Genomic DNA, 8,733 nt, shown 5'->3' with positions numbered 1-8,733 from the left:
CTCCCAAAGTGCTGGGATTACAGGCGTGAGCCACTGCACCTGGCCGGGACCTCAGTCTTTTCTCTTAAAGGTCTTCAGTTTATTGAATGAGCTCCGCCCATAATTGTGGTGGATAATCAGCGTGACTCAAAGTCTACCCATTGACTGATTGAAATGTTAATCGTTTTTTTGTTTTTGTTTTTGTTTTTGAGACTTGCTTTGTGGCCCAGGCTGGAGTGCAGTGGTGCGATCTAGGCTCACTGCAACCTCGGCTTCCCAGGTTCACACCGTTCTCCTGCCTCAGCCTCCCGAGTAGCTGGGACTACAGGTGCCCACCACCACGCCCAGCTAATTTTTTTGTATTTTTAGTAGAGACGGTGTTGCACCGTGTTAGCCAGGATGGTCTCAGTCTCCTGACCTTGTGATCCGCCTGGCTTGGCCTCCCAAAGTACTGGGATTACAGCCGTGAGCCACCACACCCGGCCTGTTTTGGTTTTTTTTTTTCTGAGACGGAGTCTCACTCCGTCATCCAGGTTGGAGTGCAGTGGCACAATCTCAGCTCACTGCAACCTCTGCCTCCCAGGTTCAAGCGATTCTCCTGCCTCAGCTTCTCAAGTAGCTGGGATTACAGGTGTGTACCACCATGCCTGGCTAATTTTTGTATTTTTAGTAGAGACAGGGTTTCACCACGTTGGCCAGGCTGGTCTGGAACTCCTGACCTCAGGTGATCCGCCCACCTCAGCCTCCCAAAGCGCTGGGATTATGCCAACCTCGGCCTCCCAAAGCGCTGGGATGACAGGCATGAGCCACCACACCCGGCCTGTTTTTGTTTTTTAGACAGGGTCTTGCTCTGTCACCCAGGCTGGAGTGCAGTGATGCAAACATGACTCACTGCAGCTTTGTCCTCTCAGGCTTAACCATCTTCCCATCTCAGCTTCCAGAATAGCTGGGACTGCAGGCGCGCACACAGTATCTGGCTACTTTATTTATTTATTTTATTTTATTTTTGAGACGGGGCCTCGCACTGTCGCCCAGGCTGGAGTGCAGTGGCGCGGTTTCAACTCATTGCAGCCTCGACCTCCTGGGTCAAGCGATTCTTCCTGCCTTAGTCTCCGGAGTTGCTGGGATTACCGGTGTGCACCACCAAGCCTGGCTAATTTTTGTATTTTTAGTAGAGACAGGGTTTCACCATGTTGGCCAGGCTGGTCTCGAACTCCTGACCTGAGGTGATCCGCCCACCTCGGCCTTCCAAAGTACTGGGAATATAGACATGAGCCACTGTGCCCGGCCTGTTTTTTTTAGACAGAGTCTTGCTCTGTCACCCAGGCTGGAGTGCAGTGGTGTAAACATGACTCACTGCAACGTCATCCTCCCAGGCTCAACCATCTTCCCACCTCACCCTCCAGAATAGCTGGGACTACAGGCGTGCACCACGATGCCTGGCTAAATTTTTTTTTCCAGCTAATTTTATTATTTTTTTGAGATGGAGTCTTGCTCTGTCACCCAGGCTGGAGTGCAATGGCACAATCTTGGCTCACTGCAACCTCCGCCTCCCAGGGTCAAGTGATTCTCCTGCCTCAGCCACCCAAGTAGCTGGGATTATAGGCATTCACCACCACGCCCAGCTAATTTTTGTATTTTTAGTAGAGACGGGGTTTCACCATGTTGGACATGCTGGTCTCTAAAGTCCTGACCTCAGGTGATCTGCCCGCTTCAGCCTCCCAAAGTGCTGGGATTACAGGCGTGAGCCACCATACCTGGCCCACCTGAGATCAGGAGTTCAAGACCAGCCTGGCCAACATAGTGAAACCCTGTCTCTACTAAAAATACAAAAATTAGCCAGCTATGGTGACGCACTTCTGTAATCCCAGCTACTTGGGAGGCTGAGGCACAAGAATCGCTGAAGCCCAGGAGGTGGAGATTGCCATTAGCTGAGATTGTGCCCCTGCACTCCAGTCTGGACGAGAGAGTGAGACTCTGTCTCAGAAAAGAAAAAAAAAAAAGGCTGGGCACGGTGGCTCACGCCTGTAATCCCAGCACTTTGGGAGGCCAGGGTGGGCGGATCACGAGGTCAGGAGTTCAAGACCAGCCTGACCAACATGGTGAAACCCGTCTCTACTAAAAATACAAAATTAGCCGGGCGTGCTTGCACGTGCCTGTAGTCCTGGCTACCCGGGAGGCTGATGCAGAATAGCTGGAACTCGGGAGGCGGAGCTTGCAGTGAGTGGAGATTGCGCCACTGCACTCCAGCCTGGGTGACAGAGTGAGGCTCTGTCTCAAAAAAAAAAAAGAGAGAAAGAAAAAACAGAACAAAATCAGCAATATTTAGACAAGCAGAATCCAACGAAATGGTGAGGAAAGCTGGGTGGGAGTGGAGGGTATCAGCAAAACTCAGTTCTTTGGAAAAATTAGGTAACTTGAACGTAGGGCACATGGGCTGTCACACCACCCCATTTAGAGTCCTTATTGGCATAGAGATGATAAAAGTGGACTCTGTGATGGCCTCTCATGATCTCAGGATAGCAGGATAGGGGAACTCTGAGTCATGGCCAAAATATTTGGTCAATGTACAGCCTCAGACAGCTGGGAATACCACCCCAAATCACTTGGATAAGGACATGTTTTCCTTATCCTGTGTCTTTAACTCTGAGAAGGATGGAGTTGAACAATCAACGATTGTTAAAAATGTACCAAATGTGTAAGCATCATGAGGTGTTTAAGCTGAGCTTTTAAATTAAAATTCTGCTGGGCGTGGCGGCTCATGCCTGTAATCCCAGCACTTTGCAATCCCCACACAGGAGGATTGCTTGAGCCCAGAAGTTTGAGACCAGCCTGGGCAACACAAGGAGACCCTGTCTCTACAAAAAACAAACAAACAAACAAAAGCCGGGGGTGTTGGTGTGTGCCTGTAGTCCCAGCTACTAGGGAGGCTGAGATGGGAGGATCGCTTGAACCTAGCAAGTCAAGGCGGCAGTAAATGGAGATCTGTACTCCAGCCTGGGCAACAGAGCGAGACCCTATGTCAGAAAAAAAGAAAAAGCCACCCAGCAGGCTGAGCGTGGTGGCTCACGCCTGTAATCCCTGCACTTTGGGAAGCCAAAGCAGGTGGATCACTTGAGGTCAGGAATTCGAGACCAGCCTGGCCAACATGGTGAAACCCTGTCTCTACCAAAAATACAAAAATTAGCCGGGCATGGTGGCGCTTGTCTGTAGTCCAGCTACAGCTACTCCAGATCTGGGCTGAGGTGGGAGAATCATCTGAACCCAGGAGGTGGAGGTTGCAGTGAGCTGAAATCACACAACTGTACTCTAGCCTGGGTGACAGGGTGAGACCCTATCTCAAAACAAACAAACAAAAACCCCACCAGCAACCTTGCTGACAAATCCACAGGCCCCCACGTCTGCCAATTGCCTGCCTGTATGAACTGGGCACCTGGGGGAGGGGCGTGGCCCCCAGGCTACTCATCTTGGCTTTCGCAGCCGAAGGGCCTGGGTCGAACCTCAGCTTACTGTGTTTACTGACTGGGTAATGTGGCCTCTGAAGCTGTCACCTGTCTATAAAATGGGGATTAAAACGACACTCACTTGCTCATTCTCTTTCATCCCACCCACGTGTGTTAATCGCATGCTCCTGTAGGCCAGCCACTGCTCTGGGTGCTGGGACTTGGTACTCAAGGACAGATGAGGCTCTAGGTCTCACAGAGATTATGATGTAGGGGGATCAGGCAAGAAAATAATGGCGTGATGAGCACAAGGAGGAGATCTGGCTGGTCAGTGAAGCAGAGGCTGGGGAGCTGATTCATTTTATATATAAGTATGTACGTAATTTTTTTTTTTTTGAGACAGAGTCTCACTTTGTCACCTAGGCTGGAGTGTAGTGGCGCAATCTTAGCTCACTGCAACCTCTGCCTCCCAGGCTCCAGTGATTCTCCCACCTCAGCCTCCGGAGTAGCTGAGACTACAGATGCACACCGTGACACCTGGCTAATTAAGACCCTCAACTCTTAAAAAAAAAAAAAAGGCTAAAATGATAAATTTTACATTATGCACATTTTATCACACCCACATACAAACCATAAAAACAAAACAAAAGTTCTTTCTTGACCTCATAACTCTACAATGACTGCATTCCTTTGCCTCCTTTAGAGCAAAACTCCTGGAAAGGTTGTCTGTAGTCACTGTCCCCAGTTCCTCTCTTCCCACACTGCCCTGAATCCATGCCAATCAGACTCTCCTTCGCCAAAACGCTCCTGAAATGACTTGTCAAGGTCAACAATGACCTCCTCCTCGTTAAATCCAGCAGCTCCTTCTCAGCAGCATCTCACACAGCTGGTCACTGCCTCCTCCCAAAAAAACATTGCCTTCAGGAGGCTCCTCCTGGTCTCCCCGTCTCCCTCCCTGGTTCCTTCTCAGTCTCCTTTGTGGGGCTCCTCCTCTCCTGAGCTCTCCTCTGGTCCTGGTTCTTCCTCTGCCCACACCCAGTCCCTTGGTGACATCAACTCAATATTGCCATGGTTTTTCTTGTTGTTGTTTTGAGATAGAGTCTCGCCCTGTTGCCCAGTCTCGCTCTTTTGTTGTGTAGTGGCGTGATCTCAGCTCACTGCAACCTCCACCTCCTGGGTTGAAGTGATTCTCATGCCTCAGCCTCCCAAGGAGCTGGGACCACAGGTACGAGCCACCATGCCTGGCTAATTTTTGTACTTCTTGTAGAGACAGGGTTTTGCCGTGTTGCCCAGGCTAGTCTCAAACCCTAGACTCAAGTGAACTGCTCACCTCAGCCTCCCAAAGTAGTGGGATTACAGGCATGAGCCACTGCACCTGGCCACCATGGTTTTTAATAGCATTATACTGATGGTGCCCATTTTTACACCTTTAGCCTGACTTCTCCCATGAACTCCATTATACCGTTAAGCATTTCCACTTAGGAGCTGTGTTTGCATCTCAAACTGAACACTTCTGAATCCTAACTCGTCATCTTCCCCCAAGACCGGCTCTTCCCAGGGACTTCCTCACTCCAGCGCATCACAGCTTCACGTTTCTAGTTGCTCAGGTCAAAACCCTAGCAACGTTCCCTTTCCTCAGACCCCATATTTATTTGTTTGTTTATTTTTTGAGACAGAATGTCACTCTGTCGCCCAGGTGGGAGTGCAGTGGCACGATCTCGGCTCACTGCAGCCTCTGCCTCCTGGGTTCAAGCAATTCTCCTGTGTCAGCCTCCCAAGTAGCTGGGATTACAGGTGCATGCTACCATGCCCGGCTAATTTTTGTATTTTTAGTAGAGACGGGGTTTCACCATGTTGGGCCACTCTGGTCTCGAACTCCTGACCTTGTGAACTGCCCACCTCTGTCTCCCAAAGTGCTGGGATTATAGGTGTAAACCACTGTGCACACCGCATTTTTTTTTTTTTTTTTTGAGACAGAATGTCACTCTGTCGCCGAGGCTGAAGTGCAGTGGTGTGATCTCAGCTCACCGTAACCTCCGCTTCCCAGTTCAAGCCATTCTCCTGGCTCAGCCTCCCGAGTAGCTGGGACTACAAGCACACACCACCATGCCTGGCTAATTTTTGTATTTTTAATAGAGACAGGGTTTCACCATGTTGGCCAGGCTGGTCTCAAACTCCTGACCTCAAGTGATCCACCTTGGCCTCCCAAAGTGCTGAGATTACAGGTGTTAGCCACTGCATCTGGCTTATACCCCATTTTATTTTTATTTTTATTTTTTGAGACGGAGTCTCGCTTTGCTGCCCAGGCTGGGCGCCCAATGGCACGATCTCAGCTCACTGCAACCTCCACCTCCTGGGTTCAAGTGATTCTCCCACCTCAGCCTCCCGAGTAGCTGGGATTACAGGCATGAGCCACCGTGCCCGACTATAATACCCCATATTTAAATCATCAGGCTCTAACTTCAAAATACGAGTGTTTCCAGAATCTGACCACTTCTCACCATTCACCTGCTGCTCTTGGTCCTCCTCCACTCAGTGGACAGAAGTCTCTTCTAAAAGCGCAGTAGGGCCATACGCGGTGGCTCATGCCTGTTATCCCAGCACTTTGGGAGGCCGAGGCAGGCGGATTATCTGAGGTTGGGGGTTCGAGACCAGCCTGACCAACATGGAGAAACCCCATCTCAACTAAAAATACAAAATTAGCTGGGCATGGTGGCGCACGCCTGTAATCCCAGCTACTCGGGAGGCTGAGGCAGGAGAATAACTTGAACTCAGGAGGTGGGGGTTGTGGTGAGCCGAGATCACGCCATTGCACTCCAGCCTGGACAACAAGAGTGAAACTCCATCTCAAAAAAAAAAAAAAAAGTGCATTCGGATCTTATCACGTTTGTGCCCTTCCCATCTCACTTAGAATAGAAACCCAAGGCTGGGTGCCTTTAATCCCATCCCTTTGGGAGGCTGAGGCAGGAGGATTGCTTGAGGGCAGAAGTTGGACACCAGCCTGGGCAACAAAGTAAGAACCATGTCTACAAAAAATAAAAAATTAGCCAGGTGTGGTGGCACACACCTGTAGTCCTTAGCTATTTGGGGGACTAAAGTGTGAGGAACGCTTACCCCCGGATGTTGATGCAACAGTGAGCAGTGATCACACCACTGTACTCCAGCCTAGGCAACAGAGTGAGACCCTGTCATCTCTAAATAAATAAATAAACAAACAAACAAACAGAAGCTCAAGTCCTTAAGCGGCCTGAAGCCCTCATGATCTACACCCCCCACTCCATTCCCTCTTAACTTCTCTGCTCTCCCCATTGATGCCCTTGCTGAGTCCACACTGGCTTCTTTTTTTTTTTTTTGAGATGGAGTCTCATTCTGTCTGTCGCCCAGGCTGGAGGGCAGTGGCGTGATCTCAGCTCACTGCAACCTCTGCCTCCCGGGTTCAAGCGATTCTTATGCCTCAGCCTCCCAAGTAGCTGGGATTACAGGCTTCCCACCACCGCGCCCAGCTAATTTTTGTATTTTTAGTAGAGATGGGGTTTCACCATGTTGGCCAGGCTGGTCTTGAACTCCTGACCTTGTGATCTGCCCACCTCGGCCTCCCAAAGTGCTGGGATTACAGGCATGAGCCACCGTGCCCAGCCCTAGCTTCTTTTTTCTTTCTTTTTTCTTTTTTTTTTTGAGATGGAGTCTCGCTTTGTCACCCAGGCTGGCATGCAGTAGCATGATCTCGGCTCACTGCAACCTCCGCCTCTGGGGTTCAAGCCATTCTCGTGCCTCAGTCTCCCAAGTAGCTGGGATTACAGACGTCCCACCACCATGCCCAGCTAATTTTTGTATTTTTAGTAGAGACGGGGTTTCACCTTGTTGGCCAGGCTGATCTCGAACTCCCGACCTCAGGTGATCCACTTGCCTAGGCCTCCCAAAGTGCTGGGATTACAGGCGTGAGCCACGATGCCTAGCCTCTTTTTTCTTTTAATTTGTTAATAGAGATGAGGTCTTGATATGTTGCCCAGGCTGATATCAAACTCCTAGGCTCAAGCAATCCTCCTGCCTTGGCCTCCTGAGTAGCTGGGATTACAGGTGCGCTCCACTGTGCCCGGCCCATGCTGGCTTCTTCGCTGTTCCCAATCACACCTGCCCCAGGACCTTTTCTGCTTGCTGTTCCCCTGCCTGGAACACTCTTCCCCCAGGGGGCTTCCCCCAGGGAGCCACGGCTCCCTCTCTCACCTCTAAGTCTCCACTGCACTGATGCCTTCTCACTTTATTTAAAACTGCCCCAGAGGCCATGCAGTGCCTCACGCCTGTAATTCCAGCTACTTGGGAGGCTGAGGCAGGAGGATCGCTTGAACCCGGGAGGCAGAGGTTGCAGTGAGCTGAGATCATGTCACTACACTCCAGCCTAGGTGACAGAAGAAGACTTCATCTCAAAAAAAAAAAAAAGTGTTCCTGAATGCTCCCCTTCCTAGGCCCTGGACTTAAATTTGAATTCATTCAATATATATTTGGGAGAGGCAGGGAGACTCAAATTTGGTGAGCTTCAGGTCCCATCCGTCTTTCCTGATTTATTTTTCTCTCTAGCCCTTATCACCATCTGAACAAAGATTTATTTTTTAGCTGGTTTATTATCCGTCTCCTTTCCCCCTAGAATGTAAATTCTAGGAGGGCAGAGATGTCTGCTTTGCTCACTTTTGCATCCCCAGAGTTTAGAGCAGTGCCTGAAAAAATACTGTGGAAGGAATGCCAATGCCTACCTAACTGCAGCTTTCAAGGTCAGCTTTCCCTTCTACTCTCCCCAGCCCACTTCCCTCTCTTAAGTGCCCCCTCTCTACTCATCCCCAGCCCTCCTCAGACCCCACTGCAGCAGCCCTCCCAGGCACCTGGAATGTCAGCTCATTGAAGTCCTACTTTAAGCTATAACAACCTTGCATTCCCCCAGGGCCAGGAATATGCTTGGGACACACAAAGTGTCAGTTGTACTAATGAGCTGACATTTTACCTACAACTTTACAGTCATTAAATCGGTCTCCATACAGATGAACCCTTCAGAAGTGACTACAGCAGGCGTGATATGACCTATTTTATGGGTGAAGAAACTAAGGCCAGGTAAGGTGAAGCTACCAGCCTGGCCTGTGTCTACATGGTCTATCTCCATGACATGGCCTGCTGAGCTTTCTGTTTGGCCATAGTTTAAAAAACAAATAAAAAAACCATCCCTGCCACCATATCATCAATATCTTGATTTCCTCTGAAACATTCTGTTAGTCCCTGACTAACCCTATCCTCTGAGCACTTTATTTTTTTTTTATTTAATTTA

Source organism: Gorilla gorilla, chromosome 13 (genome assembly GCF_029281585.2).
Source record: "Gorilla gorilla gorilla isolate KB3781 chromosome 13, NHGRI_mGorGor1-v2.1_pri, whole genome shotgun sequence".
In the NCBI taxonomy this organism is placed as follows: domain Eukaryota; kingdom Metazoa; phylum Chordata; class Mammalia; order Primates; family Hominidae; genus Gorilla; species Gorilla gorilla.
This window is presented reverse-complemented; position numbering follows the sequence as displayed.